This window comes from Anas acuta, chromosome 1 (assembly GCF_963932015.1).
Source record: "Anas acuta chromosome 1, bAnaAcu1.1, whole genome shotgun sequence".
In the NCBI taxonomy this organism is placed as follows: Eukaryota; Metazoa; Chordata; class Aves; order Anseriformes; family Anatidae; genus Anas; species Anas acuta.
This window is the reverse complement of record NC_088979.1, coordinates 26,139,022-26,155,526: the sequence shown is the minus strand read 5'-3', so window position 1 is coordinate 26,155,526 and position 16,505 is coordinate 26,139,022. Positions and strand designations below refer to the sequence as shown.

At 37.2% G+C, this 16,505-nt stretch overlaps 1 protein-coding gene and 1 long non-coding RNA gene across 3 annotated transcripts in view; one reads left to right on the top strand and one right to left on the bottom strand.

Moving 5' to 3' along the window:
• Positions 1-16,505, top strand: part of TRPC4 (transient receptor potential cation channel subfamily C member 4) — a 166,238-nt gene that overhangs the window by 11,526 nt on the left and 138,207 nt on the right. The window lies entirely within an intron of this gene.
• Positions 4,706-12,232, bottom strand: LOC137852138 (uncharacterized). The gene is made up of 3 exons (XR_011093668.1): positions 12,135-12,232; positions 8,565-8,635; positions 4,706-7,720 (listed from the first exon to the last, which is right to left on the bottom strand). It is a non-coding gene; the product is annotated as an uncharacterized lncRNA (long non-coding RNA).

Below are 16,505 nucleotides of genomic sequence, written 5' to 3'. Positions count from 1 at the left end.
GAATGGAATATTTTATAGGAAATACAAGAAATTATGTTTATAGTTTGAGTATTTTGAAGGAAACTATAGTGTATACATTGATCATCTGAAAGATTTATAGATTTATGGATGTCCAAGTTGTATTCTGTGACAAAATATGTTTTTAGATATATATGTATGTGCATGTACATTTGTACAGTATACACATATGCCTATATATATACACATAACAGAAAAACACATACATAAGTTTACATATACATAGATATTTATCTGCACTATGTGCTTGCCTTTTACTGGGACGCGTTAAAAGTTAATTTTGCTCCTGCAAGTGTAAGAGAAGGTCTATGCTGAGGTCCATAACATAACCTATTAAAGTATCTCTCTGTCTTGTGTGTGCATATACAGGAAGTTATCTGCATTTTGTTGGCTGGGAATATTTAACTCTCTCTGCACTGGCTCATATGATTTGAATGATAAGTGTTTAAGTTCTTGGCCAACTGTAGCTTAATTGCCCCCACGAGCAAAAAAAGGCTGTAAATTTAACTATAGTGGCAACCTACCAGGGTATGGAAAATTAATAGTGGTCCAGAGACATTTCCTTTCCTTACAAGTTCAGAAACTCCCAGGAGACAGAGGCTTCTTTAACAGCCAGCAACTTCTGGGCATGGAGCTGACGAGCCCTGACACTGTGCTAACAGTCACAGCTTCTACTAGGGAATGTTTTTCCTAAATCTGGTAGCAAAAACAGCTTGACTAAGATGGAGCCAGTATTTTTCATTTTTTTTTTATTATCAAGAAGGATTTTTTTCTAGACTTTTATGTAAAAATAATAACTCATCCATTTAAAAACACAGCAATCTATTAATCACATCCATGTAAATCTAGCAACAACATTTTTAATCCTAACATGAACTGAACAGGGCAGCTGTTAAGGAAAAGTTTTGAAAGCAGACAGGATACTCTCATGCTATGCAGCTTCAATCTTCCTCAGAATCCTGCTTCTGAGATTGGAGACAACAGTGTGCATGATACAAAAGGAAAAAGTAGTTGATCCTTCAGCATCCTGCTGGTTGTTTCACAGAGGTGTTGCAATGGCAGATGCCTGGGAGCTGTGTTTTCTGATCTTCTGTAAGAACTGTAATGGAATAGAGGAGGAGGATTCAGAATACAATGAGAAAAGGAATTTTAGAGTAAGCAGTGTGTATCATCTAAGCCAAAATAGAAAATGACAGCCTGGCCCAATAATTTCAATCCCCCTGTGACATGCACCTGAGTATGGTCCTTGTCAATTTGTTCAGACAAGCAGTTACTTGAAATATCTAATAAATCACCAATCCAACTTGTTGACTTGGACTTCTTGAACATCCCTGTATTCACCTATCTACAGAACACTGAATAAGCAAATAAGCAGCATTCTTTTTGCATGGGTCTGTGAAGTAGCTGCACGGAGTAATTGAGTGTAAAGGGCTGAAGAGGACAAAAACAGACAATTCCTCTGACTTCTCTATATAACACTGTTGGAGTTAGTTACAGACTCATCCATAGCAATTACTTTTCAGATCTTGATCTCATATGCTTTAAAAAATATTTAAAAGTTTTCTGAACTGTGGCACAGAAAGGTTAAATGATTTCTTACTCATTAATATCTATCATCCATAGACAGTATTTCCTTTGCTAGCTAATAATTTATACAGTGGAACTGGTAACTTCAAGTGAGAGTAATAGCTAATACTAAAAAAAAATAAATGAGTAAAATGTAAAGATTTGGCTTGGGCTGCCAGATCAGAAACAGAAATGATAGCCAAAAGTAGTTTGCAAAACAGAACTGCTGATTCAAGGGAAGTCAGTTGCAGCTGTTCTGAATAACATAGGTAAAACACAGACTGACCTTTGCTCAGGTCTATAAAGAAGGCTCTTTTCATCATTATTAGGGAAGATGATATGATTTTCATTCATATTTTCGGAGTGTTTTCTCTCCTTTAATATTGTATCACTTTTCGCCTTATTGTTCACAATCATATATTCAATTTTTAATCATTATAATAATCGTCCTGTGTCTCATAAAACAAAACACAAGAGCTCTGTCCCAGTGTTGTTGGAACACAAACAGACATTGAGGGCACTTGGATTCTTCCTTCATCTGTCTAAATAAACCTCGAATGCTGGTGCAAAGAAACTGAATATCACTCTCCAGGGACAAATCATCATCTCCAAATATACTAGAGGCTGAAACAACCTCTGGAAGTCCCTCAGTGAGTGACAAATCTTAAGTTATCTTAGCTTAATATCTCCAGAGTTCTTACAATGAATCTGTTCCTAATCAGAGGTCTGAAGTTGCGAAGTGTGGCAACTGTCATCTTCACTTCTCCCATCTTCCTCCATTGTCTTTCTAGGTTTCAGTATTTGTCAGAAACATGACTGAAATAATAGAAATAAATGCAAGCATCCTCAAGTGTTCTATAATGCTAAAAACAAGAAGAGGAAATTTCCAGAATTTCTACATCACATTATATATATATAAATTGGAAATTAATTGATACAGGATTACAGTTATAAAATAGATTAGAAATGAAAATAGAAAGTGGTAGTAATTAAGACTAACTTAAAAGAAGGTTTAACAGCTGTTCAATTCCAAACGATTAAGAGACTGTATAAATAAAGCACAAAGAATAGGAGGAAGCATGCCAGGGAACAGAAAAATACTGAAGAGATTTGGAAGAGGTTTTAAGAGTAGAAAATAAGTGGTTTGTTGAAGAGGAAAGAGATGGCTTGAAGTAGAAGATTAAAAGATTGAGTGGTAACACAAAAGCCAGACCACAGTGAGTCAAAAAAAAAAAAAAAAAAAAAAAAAACAAAGAAAAACGCTAGTTCTATCATTTGCTAGTGTATATGATATCGAAATAGGTAGTAGTAATTTTAGATTACTAGTAGTAATCTACTATTAATCAGTAGATTTTAGGATGTTCCAGAACTATTCAACTGCAATTGTAATGTAGCAGTATTGTTATATACATCATGCATGTCTTCATAGTTTTCTGATCTATAACATCTGTCACATTTAAACAGAAATCATAGATTCATGAATTAATTTATCATTTCCTTAACCACAGTCTTACAAAAATTTATTCCATGCACTGTGAGTAATCTCTTACCCAGCTAAGTCAAAGTTTGCTTTGCCAGTGACTTCAGCTGTTACGTTACTTCAACTGCTGAGTAGTCCCAAGGCCTTTGATATTTTAGAAGCAATAAAGATTGAAAGATAATATGAATGGTGGGTCAGGCTGGCTTACTGGAGTGTTGGCATTTGAGGATGGAACATGTTACCATATATCATCTTGGAGATTTCACATTAAAGAAATAAAAGGGTAGACAAGAATGTATTTAAGATTGCCTGGGAAAGCAAAAGAAGACAAATACAATAATATCACTACAGCCTTGAATAACATTATATGAGTGACACCAAAAGTCAGATATGTAGTATCATGGTGTAGTGGTTTCACACTGATGGGCAGCTAAGCTCCACCATACTGCTCTCTTGTTTTCACTCCTCAAAAGAACAGGGAGAGAAAATATGATGAAAGAAAGGCTCATGGATTGAGACCACCATACAGGGAGATGACTTGCCAATTACCATCATGGGCAAAAGAGACTCAGCATAGGAAGATAAATGTAATTTATTATCTATTGATAACAGAATAAAAGTAAACTTAAAACACCTTCCCCCCCTCATCAATCCTCTTCTACTTCCTCCTCGCCCTAGGCAGCACAAGGGAACAAGGAATGGGGGCTGCGATCAGTCCCTGACACTTTGTCTCTGCCACTTCTTCATGGTCACTCTTCGCTCCTGCTCCACATGAGGTCCCTTCCACGGGATGCTGTCCTTCCCAAACTGAACCTGCAGGGGCTGCCCACAGGCAGCAGCTCTTCAAGAACTGCTCCAACATGGCTCCAGTACTACAGGGTCCATCTGTCAGGAATGGACTATTCCAGCATGGGTCCCCCATAGGCAGCAGCTTCCATCAGATCTCCTGCTCCACCGTGGGCTCCTCCTCAAAAAGCTACTGCTCTGTCCTGGAGTCTGCTCCTGTGAGGGATTTCCATGGGCTGCAGCCTCTTTCAGGTCAGCTCCACCTGCTTCTTATGCTGATGTTCTTCAGTAGCACCGTTCTTGGAAATGTGAACATATGTATTTCATATTTTTACATCAATGCTTTCCACTCAGGCAGCAATGTCTTGCCACAATACAGCAGCCCATTGGGTTTAACGTTTTGCTGCCAATTATTTCACTTCCACTGCTGTAGCCACCCCCACTGGGCATTTACCACCATCTATGTGTCAGTATAAAGATAGAACACTGGCCACTTTTATCTTTTGGCAGCTTTTAGAGCCAGCTGAATGGCTTTATTCTCTTCAAACTGCCTCTGAGCCAGACATAATGGGGTGATTTTGCCACTCATTCCTATTTAGGCTCACTTTGGCCTCCAATACTGACAGCTGTTGGGATCCCTTTGTCACCCTTAGAATCATAGACTCACAGAATGGTTTGAGTTGGAAAGGACCTTAAAGATCATCCAATTCCAACCCCCTGCCATGGGCAAGGACACCTTCCGCTAGACCAGGTTGCTAAAAAAACAAAAACATCCGATCTGGCCTTGAACACTTCCAGGGATGGGGCATCCACAACTTCTCTGGGCAACATGTTCCAGTGCCTCACCACCCTCATGGTAAAAAATTTCTTCCTTATATCTAATTTAAATTTACCCCCTTTTAGTTTAAAGCCATCTCTCCCTGCCTTATCACTACACTCCCTGATAAAGAGCCTCTCTCCAGCTTTCATGTAGGCACTCTTAGGCCCCACTCTAGAAATACAGAGGGGTTCTGCCTCTTGGTAACTTGTTGACATTAGGGTACTCTATGTGCAGGTTGTGAGAAACAATCTGTAGCCCATAACACAGGCTCAGGAGAGCATCTCAGTGAAGTAGCATTTTTACTCACAATTGTAATGGCAGGCATCCTGCAAGAAGGAGCACCCAGCAAAAGTATATCATAGCCTTATATTCTGTATTACCCAACAATTGATTCTCCCCCTGTTTCCTAATTGGCTGAGTACTACTTATTTTGGGACAATGGGACCTTCCCCTTATCTATTTAACATACTTCCCACTGTTATACCACTGTTATGCCTGCATAATCACTTTTGAATATACAAGTTTAGTGGAATTTTCCACTGCAAAAACACAAATTATTTCTCACAATTTGTCCACTAGAGCCTTGTACTCCTGTGGGTCTGATGTGCCAGGTCATCATATCCACACAGTCCAATAAATCTGGTTGTCCCTTTCTTCTGCCTGTCCAGAGGCAGGGTCCCTCTAATCCTGACCATAGTCCTGACCATCATTTAATTCTTTCAAATGTGAAACAGAAGTCCCTTCCTAAGGGTCAATAGTAAGATGAGCCCTTCTGCTCCTTCTGGAAAGCTTCCCAATAGAAACTGGAGCAGTAATTTTCCTAGAAGAACACTTTTTGGCTGCTATTTTTCCTTGCAGTTCACATACCCAAGCTTCTAGGCTCAAAGTGTGTTTGCCATTCCACTTCCTCATGTCCTCCTTATGGCCACTCAAATAAAACCACAGGGTGCAATGTGGTGTGCATCCACAGTATCCTTTCCCTTGAGCAGAAAAGCACTGTCTCTGAGGTACCTCATAGCTGAGGTACTGGTCCATATAGGTGAGGAGGAAAATCTATGCTCTTCAAGCTGCTGAACCCGTTGGGACAGTTTCTCCACAACTGAGCTGCAGGCCCATAACAGAGAAAGGAGATATTCGTATTGAAAGAATTGGCTGACCACTACGTCCACTGTTGGTTCCTCTTCATCTTTCCAGTCCATTGCTGCCACTGGTCTGCTCTGTACAAACTTCCACCATGTAGACCACATGACTGGATCTTTGGATACCTGCTTGTCATCCATTTCACTATAAATCACCTCCAGCACAGCTATCTTACTCAGGCACTGGATATATTTCTCCATGGTGGTACACTGGGCAACATATAACATCTCCCTCGAAGTGTTACCAGTCCTTCATGCCTAACAGGAGGTGCCTCCAGAGTCGGAGGACTGGTGTCCCTTTCTCAATCACTTTGTCAATGGTCACTTCCCTAGAGAGGGATCCCAGCTGCTTGGCTTCTCCATCCTCTAAGTCCTGGCAACTGGCCCTGTTATTCCAGCATTGGAACAGCCAGGTGACAATGTGTTCACCTGGGTGATGGCTGAAATGTTTTGCATATCTGTCAACTCACTCTTCTCCTCCAGCTGCTGATGCACAGCATTTATTTATTTATTTATTTCATCCTTTCTTAAATCTCACAGAGGTGCTAACAAAGTCACTTACTGGCTCAGATCTGGCCGGTGCTGGGTCCCTTTTGGAGCTGGCTCTGACATGGGGTAATTTCTGGGCTCTTCTTACAGAGGCCACTCCAGCAGTTCCCTTGTTACCAAAACCCTTCCACATAAGCCCAATAAACGTGGATGGAATTGCTGAACTGTAGCATGCCTTGCAGCTTTTGAGAAGTAAAGGAATTACATATTTGGGTGATACAAAATTCTTAAAGGTATTTAGGTCTCAAAACATCCTCTAGCTGTGTTGTAAGAAGCAACACAGACCAAGATCTACATCAAGTCTTGGAAGTCAAGTAAGAAAAACTCCAAAGAAAGAAAGAGTTGTAAAAAATCTCTTAAAATGAATATGTTCTACTTGAACAGGTAGATGAAACTGAAAAAAAGAAACAATTCTTTTTTTCACATGAAATAAATTCAAAGTGTAAGAGTCCCATTTCAAGCATAAACCATTCTGGATTAATTTGTGTTTTTCTGTGTGCTTGAAAAACTCTTGTTACTTTTACTAAAAGGCAGTGTTGATTTCCCCTGTATAGGGTATATAAATCTCATTACTTGTGCAATGTAGCGGTGAACTTGAAATCTTTGGTGAAGTAAAGCCTGGAAGATAATAACTGATTCACTGAAATGAAGGAAATAACTTATGTTGAAGTTAATGGGATTTTTTTTCAATTAATGTTAACACAGTTACATCCTTACTGACTCTACCTAATCCCATTTAAGCCTAGTAGTTGTGTTTGACAGTGGGAAAAAAGCATAGTTCTGGACAGGAGTACAGTAAGACAAAATGTGTACAGCATCATTTCTTATAGTGCTCTCCCAGACTCTAACCACGGATTAGGGTCTTTGACAGATATGGTTTCTATATGTTTTGTAATCTTTTTTGGATTTTTGTTTCACAAATTTATTCAGTCTTCTGTGTAAGCCATATACACTTTTAACATTTTCACAATCCTTCAGCAATTAATCCCTCAGGTCACAATGAGAAAATTCATCAGCTCTTGTTTTTCTTGAACCTGGTGCGTACTGCCTTCATTCGATTGCTTTTACATCTCATACTTGAAAAAGATAGTGAACATTTAATCCATGTTTGTCCTCTTCTTGACACCCATAATTACACATATCGATATTACACCCACCGTTAGTCTTTCACATTTTTTCAAACTTTAAAAAAAAAAAAAAAAAAAAAAAAAAAGATTTCAAACTTAACTTAGTCATTCAACTTTTGGAAGCTTTTCTGTAAGTTTAATTATTCTGTTGCCCTTCTCTGAACGTTTTTCAGTTCTGCTGACTATTTTTTGAGAGGAGGACACTAAAAATGCATGTTCAATCCTTTGTGCCACTCTGAAATGAAAGAAAAATATATATTTCCATTAGTATAAGTGAAGCAAATTCTTTTTGACAGAAAATGGACATATTAATTAGAGAAAATTAATCTTATCTTTCTGGAACCATGACTGCAAATTCTTTGCCTTTCCCCATCTTATAAAACAAGAGTAACAGAATACTTTTTTTTTTTTTTTTTCCCTGGAACCAACTTGGCAGAGGTAGCTGAGACACATGGGAATGTAACTGGTCATGACTCATTTAAGCTTAGACAAGAAAAGAAGATTTATAAAATATCTGCTATTTTGTTTATGGAAGTCTATTTCAATGCTGGGAGCATAAATTTTATTCTTCTATTTGAAATACAGATCAAACGGCTTTGTAAAATCTGAATCATTATCTTTTGGAAATGCTTGTTAATATCAGTAATTAGGCCTTTTAATTCCCATACATTTGTTAAAATTCTGCTTATTACTCACTGTAGCATATGGATCAAATGCAAATTGCATAAAAACTTCCATTATTCAGTTGAGCTTTTACTGTTTTTGCACTCTAATGACTCTCCACCCAGCTGATCTTGTAATTCTGAGTTTGTTAAAAACACATAACAGCCAGGCCTGTGAAACTGTAGAATTTAAGAGAATAGGAATTTACTGAGTCACTTAATACTGAAAATAAAAGCAGGGAGACTACCCACTGAGCCATTCAGAAACTGCAGTTCTCTTCTGTCTTTTATGCTCTAATTACATGTATCACAAAGTTACATTCACTCATGGAAATGTAATTTCAGTACATGTGTTCCTCTTCAAGAAATCCAAGGAAAATAAATTGGAGATCATTTAATAAAAAGTTAACAGAATACCTCATTTGTCTTTCCAGTTGTCCATTGAGGGGAAAGGAGTCATCATTCAATCTCATTTTTGTCATGTCTACCTGAAAAATTAGAATTGATATTACAGTACTGCTGAGATGCATTCGTAGTCAAGTTCCTACTCAGTCGGCATTGACAGAAACATAACCCAGCCATGAGCTAGAGAAATTTTGATTTTCATCAGGGAAATGTCTGAAGATTTTGTGCCTGTCTGAGTGTTGTCTATTCCCTAACACTGTGAGGTGTCATCTGTGTTTGACAGCACAATATATGAACAGCCAAAGTACACGGAAAGCTGAGTAGGCTTCCCCACAGAAAACCTGTGGCTGAGACATTTCCAAATTGTGAGAAATACCACTGACCTTATAAATGTTTCACTGTCTACCTTCCACATCCTGCCTTATAATCCAGTTTTTAGCTACAGAAAATATAAAGGTAGTATGATTCTATCACATGCATCTATGGCATAGCCTTAGGGATGATAATCTTGTAGTTCAGAAAATCCGTGAAGTCTATAACTCCAGTCACTGCTATATAATCTGAAAAAAAAGAAAAAAGAAAAAAAAAAAAAAAAGTTGACTGCACTTTTCATTTCCTGTTGTGTTGCAGAGTTCTTTTCTCAATGGCTGCATGGCAAAGCTTATTATGCTTCTGATGTGTTTTGATCTGGGATTCACTTGATTCCAGTTGTGCCCCACATCTTGATCTTTTTGACATAGATCATTCTGGTTGATAACATTTCTCCATGCAAAGCTTTGGAACATTTGCATTACTCTTTCAGAAAGAAAAAGGTTCAGTCTGCAACGGCTCCGTCCTACTTTTGCTAAAAATCTTGACAGGGTTGCAGAACCATACAGATAAGGTTTAGTCATATTTGACTCAAGAAAAAATGGTGAAAATAAAAATGGAGACATGTACAGCATCTTTGAGGTCCCTTGGTTTTCTCTGCTGGACATGAGTAATTAAAAATCCTTACTGTTATATGTGACCAACTTTGATTACTGTACCCAAAGGGATTACTCTTGCCCCATCCTAATGGATCGAAGGCTGCAGTTACATGTCCACATGTCCAATCCAACCCATGTATTCCCTAAAGATGCATGTGCAAACATATGCACAAAAAGAAGATATGGCCACACAGATCAACACAGGCAGAACATAACACCTCTACCAGTGCTTATAAACTATATTCACATAAAAGCAGGATTACTGCAGAATTTCTGGTCCTGTTCCTCATCTCTATGTGGTTCCCTTTGGTTGCTGACCTTAGGCACTCAATGTAGCCAGTAGCTGGCTCCAGATCCCATCTTTCCCTGATGTTGACACCTGCTCCTGAAGTTCATGGTTCCCCTCCAAGTGCTGCTACTCAGACTTCATAACTTCCTTGCCTGCTAGTGAGTCTGAAGTTTGCAAGTGTTAACTCACAACCACTCAGAGTAGACAGCACACCCATGCAGAAGGTGTTGAAGAATAGAATTTAATGAGAAGGTGAGGTACACCACAGCAATCAAGTGCAGGCTTTAGTCAAACAAGTGTGCTGACCAGCAACCTGTCTGAACTTGACCAACCCTTCTTATCCCATTGTCTATTTTCACATATTTATTTCTTCCCAATCCACTGTAATCTCTCTCTTCCCCTCCTTTTGATCCTTCTTCTAAACATACCATAATAAATTTTGTACACGTCTCAACTCCTTGGAGCATTCTGCAATAAGTTTTACACAATCCTAACAATTTCTTCTCCCTGAATCTCACAAGAAGTTCTATGCCTTGTAGGTGATAAACTCCTCTTGTTTGCATGGACTTATGGAGAGAGTTTTCTGCTTTGACTCTTCTGGATGAGTTTCACAGCAGCAGGTCAAATTGCTCCCCTTTGAGGGTTTTAGGAACCAGACAGGTTCAGATGGGTTATTGGGTTTCCTTCACTTGCTACGGTTCCTTTGGCTCTCATGGATCACTGTTTACTGCAATTAGCCTTAAATCAGATGATCTAACACTTAGTATCTTCTTGGTTAAACTCATGAATGAGCCAATATGTTGGTAGTTGTCCAACATATAATTTCACCTTTTTAATTCTCCCTATGAAAACTCTTCAGTTCTCACTGCAATTTGTACCATGTTTGATTAAAATCATCTCAATAAAAGTGTAAAATATGACAGCAAATCTTCATTTAGGAAAAGGCAAACTATATGAATGCAAAACAACAAACAAACACTCCCCCAAAAAGCAAACAAACAAACAAAAAAAGTGCCTACCTAGATTTTGTTCTTTTTACTTCAAGCTGATGCCGTTGGTCTTCTGGCAGAATTGTTTATGCACATTGTAATCCTTTGATTTCTTCACTGTGTCACAAAGCAAAAGTGCCAATAAAACATAACTGGACCTGTCTCAAGAGCTTTGGGGTAGGCATATAATCACCTCTGTACTGTAGGTCAGCATAGATATGATATTCTTTTCTTTCAGTATACATAATAAGAGACAATATTGTGCTCTTCAGCTTCCTGGACCGAAGACAACAGGTGTGCTATCTAAAGGTCAGCTCCTTTATAGCTTAAGGTGATGTTAAACTCTCTCTGTGCAACTCATGCATTAGAGATTGGTATTTTATAAAATCTTGATTTACCTAGAAAAGTCTATTAGACTCCATATCTTTGCTTTCTCTTCCAGTGAATATAAGTTGCTTGAAGAGAATGTTGTTCCTTCATCGTTTAAAATGTCTGTGATCATTCACCAAAATTCATAATTTCTACTGTGATAAGAGCTACACACTCCATTTAGGGCTCTGCTGAGCCCCAGACTAATCTAAAGCTTGGCCTATTAAACTCATGCTAATAGTTCAAAATCTTTACATTAGATCTTAGTGGCTCTACAATTAAAAGATCTCACTTCTGATTAACCAGTTTAATCCCTTCTCTCCCTGATGTCATTGTATTTATCTGCCATGATCCAAAACATACATTACTTACCCTGAAGAATGATATTTCCTAATGACATGATTATTGTCAACAATAACACATTATAAGACAGGAATTGGTCAGTGATTGGCTACATTGTTTTAGGCTTTTTGTTGTTCTGTTTTTGTTTTTTAGTTCTACAAAGATGAATAAAGAAATAGTCATCCAGAATTTTAATTGTGCGTAAAGTAAAAACTAAGCATATTTCCATTTGAAGGCTGCTTGGTATGAGAAGTTTTATACATACACTTTAGAGGTAATTATCAACAGAAATTATTATTTTGTATATAAGAATTAAGATAAATGTTCTAACCTGAGACTCAGAAATGAGTCAGAGAGAAGCAGGAGAAGAGAGAAAGTCCTATGAGCCAGCTCAGATAGACCTCTGTACTCCATCAGCATTGCTAGAAGCATAGCTAATGAAGGTACAAACCTCAAAGGCAGACATTGGAAATACATTCCCAAGCAAGGCATCTGGATCTTGCAGTTGCCAAGTGTGGTCTGTTTATACTTATCGTAAATGTTAACTAGAAGAGAAAAAGGAGGAAGAAGGCAGGACAAAACAGGAGTCATAGCAATAACAGAACACGGTAGTAAGTCATCCTACCTGAAATGGACTGCTTATGTTAAGAGAGATGAGGTCGTACTTCATTCTAATCATCCAGCTATGCATTTACAAGCTGTAGGTAGCTAATAACTACTGCCTTGGGAAAAAAAGAAAAAAAAAGATCATGTTTTAATAAGGGACATACAATTGCAGATGAGTATTGTTGAACTGCACATTTCACCTATCTGACTGTTAGAAGAAAAAGTACCTAAAGGAAAAGTCATGCTTTAGTTTTATCATAGTACGTTTAGTGTACAGTAGGAAAAATTAAGAACTAAGAGTTATATATCAAAAAATATTGTCAGTACTTCCTTCCAAACCAGAGACTGCACTAGACTTTTAGCAGTGAACAGAATAATAAACATTGTAGTATGTAGGTGGAACTACTTCTGCAGGGAAAAAAAAAAAAAAAAAAAAGATCTTGAGAGCTTGTCATAGCTAATCTAATGAAATTTTTCCTAAATAATTTCTTAAGGAAAGTGCTGGCCCTTGTATTTGATAGCATCCAAATGATTTTAGAGAAGGGATTAGTTTTGTGTCAAGCTTCCTTTTGTTAACAATTGTAAAGTACTCTTGTAAACATTTGCAAAGTACTCTGAGATATACCAGAAAGAAAAACAACCTGTATATACATTATTTTCTAACTATCACGTAGACAGATGCAGGATGGATATTTGTGGTCTGATCTAGTATCAGTAGTATCAGTCAAGACTTAGTACTATTTTGATTGCTTTAATAAGAAAAAAATATTTTAATCTGATGAGATTTATTATTATTTTTTTTCCCCAGAAGGTGTTTATTCACTACTATTTTTTTCAAATGACAATTCAGCTCAGTTTCCACAAAAATTTTGTATGACAGGGTTTAAAACTTGTTCTTTATAGACATTCCTGACTACATGGGCTAAGTTTACTTAATCAAGGAACAGAAGCAGTGCTAACTGACCACAAGAAGTACATTTACAATAAGTATGCCTGCTACTCCATCTGTGTTGCTAAAGACAGATTTTTTTTAAAAAACATTTTAAAAATACTCTTAGTTATGATGATTCTTCACCCTTTCCTTCACTGTACTTAGAATTATTTTTCTGTTGATGTCACAGCTAATTGGAAATGAATAAATATAAAATAGAATAAAAGTGAAGAAAATTTTGAATGTTTTAAAAATGATATATTTAAAGTAATTGCTACCTGTACATATATATTTCAAAAGAAATCTGAGAGCAAATGGAGATTTAGAAATTTTCTACATTTTTCTCGTTGTGCAGGCATTCTCTAAAAGGAATTTTAGTAGATATTATTTTAAAAGTTTAAATATTTAAAATATTTCTTGGAAATTGGGTAAAAACAGCATTGTTGAGCCAGTCCAGCAGCCTATGTGCAGTTTGGATGCATATACAAGTAGGCTCAGTGGCTTCATCCCAGATTCATTCCAACTTGTGAATGTTGACTTTAGTTTGAGTTTTGAGCCATATCAATTTGCAATTTGTTCATTAAGTTAAATAAGGGCAGTATTAGACACTGTTCCCTTGACAGGAATGACAGTAATAGTTCTTCTGCATGCAGCACTTGTCCCGTGGTAAACCAGTTTCATAATCCTAATTCTGTGAGTCACCGGGCAATGTGACTCACCCCAATCTCACTGATATCTTGAATTCCAGCCCAATGCCTTGCTCACCAGGTAACTGAACACAAGTACAGCTATTCTGATGTCTTTTGTTCCACTTCTAGGAGACCCTTCTAAGCATGTTATATAAGCATGATCAAATTTTCACTGATGCAAGAAGAGCTGTGACTATATATGAGTGCATATATATAGTCTGTAATATCGAGCTGCATACATGAGTTCTCTTTATTCAGTGTTGCGAAATTTATGTCTTTTTGTATCTTTGAATGGAGGTGAAGGTGGTATGCAGCATTATTCTGGAAATAAAATATTTGCAATTCCTAAGCATGAGTTTAGGGTTTAGCTAACACTGAGATAGCACAGTGAACTTTTAATGTCTTAGGGAAGGGAAAAAAAGAAAGTGTGATAAACTGATCTGTAAGCAAAAAATTCAATAATTTTACTGTTGTTGTTAGAGAGGTCAAAGTTAAATGCACTGACTACACATTTTATGCCTTTTAATCAGCTACATTGCTTACATTTTAAATGCAATGGAAATTTTTGCATGTTCAGAAATAAATTCTCCTTTTTTTTTATCACCTGGCATTTATGCTCTGAAAATATCACACACTTTTCTTGAAGTCCAATTACGAAATACAGAAACCCAATCTTGAAATCCAGAAATGTATGGCTTAATTCTGGAATGCATTACCTCAGTTTGACCTAGATCTTTTGTTTTGTTTTGTTTTGTTTTGGTGATGAGTGTTTTCTTGTTGTTGTTGGTGGTGGTGGTGTGTTTTTCTTTTGGTTTGTTTGTTTGTATGTTTTTGCTTTTCAGGATACAGTGTTCAGGGAGTGATATAAGTAAATATAGGTTAGCAAAATGATCTAGAATAATGGTTTCCTTAGAATTTTGCTTCATGTAAAGTGGTGTGACTTAAGGGAAGATGCAAAGGTTTTTATAATCCAAATGTTCTGTGTCATTTATATTAGTGTCCTGTGCATTCACAAATACTTATAATGGCTGTGTAGGGCAAAGCCCTTTAAATCCCACTGAGATTTAAGTAGATGCCAAAGTGTTTTCTGAATCAAGGAGCTTCTATCTCTGCTTGGAGGATATTTTTTATTAAAAAAAAATAAAATAAAATAAATACATTTAGCATTTGGGAAAATGGTGGGAAATACATTATGTCCCACACCTAAATTGAAATCCATCATAGTCCATCTGCATCCTGGTCCCACAGTTGCTGATTTCCCATGTGCAGGTTCAATCAGGCTGAGTGTGTATCCCAGAGGCACACACAACTGTACACAGAGGGCAATAACTGCTAGCCATGCCAACTGTCACAGACAGTGCACAGACTTCAACAGCACTCACACTTAACGCTACCAGAGCTCACATACACATTGTACAGGTAGTCCAGTCTTGTTCTTCCTTGACAGCTGATCAAGCTTGAAGTTCACTAGTGAGAACACACACCCCATCACTGCCCAGATTCCCAGGCACCCCCACAATCACCCCCACAAGCATGGGCTCTCAGGCGTGCTGTCCAGCCTTGTTTACACATGACCAGCTCCTTTGATTGTTCCCTCCTATTTTATTTTTCATGCTTGTTTCTCTCTGCTCAGCCATGACCCTCACCTTTTCCTCACTCTTTTCTCCTCCAGCCCATAATAAAAAAAAATCACATAGTACCATAAAATATCCCATAATAATGTTTTTCATGTTAGTCTTTTTCTTCTTATGAGTTACAAAGTTGGGGATAACCCTCTTCAGGGTTGACCCTCTTTGACTTTGTGCCTGAGTAATTTTTAATGGCCTATCAGTCAGTGACTAATGAGTTCTGGTCTTTATTGTCACCTTTGTCACCTGCTTCTCTGTTTTGTTTGCCTGAATGTTTAATTTATCACTTCATGTGTTATTTCTTGTTTCTTTTATACTAAATAATCCCTAAAAGGATAAATTACTGAATCAGACACTCTCACATTCTTCATTTCCTTACAAAAGGCAGCATCCTGCTTATGAGAGGAACCAACATAGCTGGAGAAGTCCTGCCTTGTGTACTGCCAGTTTTGGGCTGAGTCAGTATATGGGCTCAGGAGAACAGCAAGGAAGGCTTTATTATTTATCATATTTTCCCAAGTAATATACAACATAAGTGGTAGAAGCTCTCTAGCTGTACATCTTGCAGTGACTGTACTTTGAAGTCATTACTGTCATGTTGCTTCAATATGCTATGATATTTGAATGTCAGTGCCATATGTCACAAAAAGTAATTTACTTTAAAAATAATTAAGAGAATAGGAAAAAAAAAAAAAGTACAGGTTTCTCTTTCAAAGCATCTAACTTGTGCCTGTTCTAATGTCAGTAATTAAAGTGTTCCAATAAATATATTAGGAGTTTCAAAATATTACAGGATCTTGCCTCCATTTCAGCTGCAATCTCTTGGTATTATAATAAATTAAGGAAAACATAGCAGTTTTTATTCAATATTTCTTGATTTGATTTTTCCTGTGATTAGTTCTTGATATGGAGTATAAAAATGTGTCATTCCTAATTAATTTTTAGAGTTAAATAATGTTTAACTATGATACTTTTAACAATAATTAGTAGAGAAAACCTTTGCCTTTCACTGACATTTTCCCTGTCAAAAGACTTCTGAATAGACTGAGACTATTTATTATCGCTACTTTGATATAGCTGATTTGCAATGTGAATTGTAACCCAGCCTCATGTATCCTTCAGGCAAGGAAAACCAAGGCACA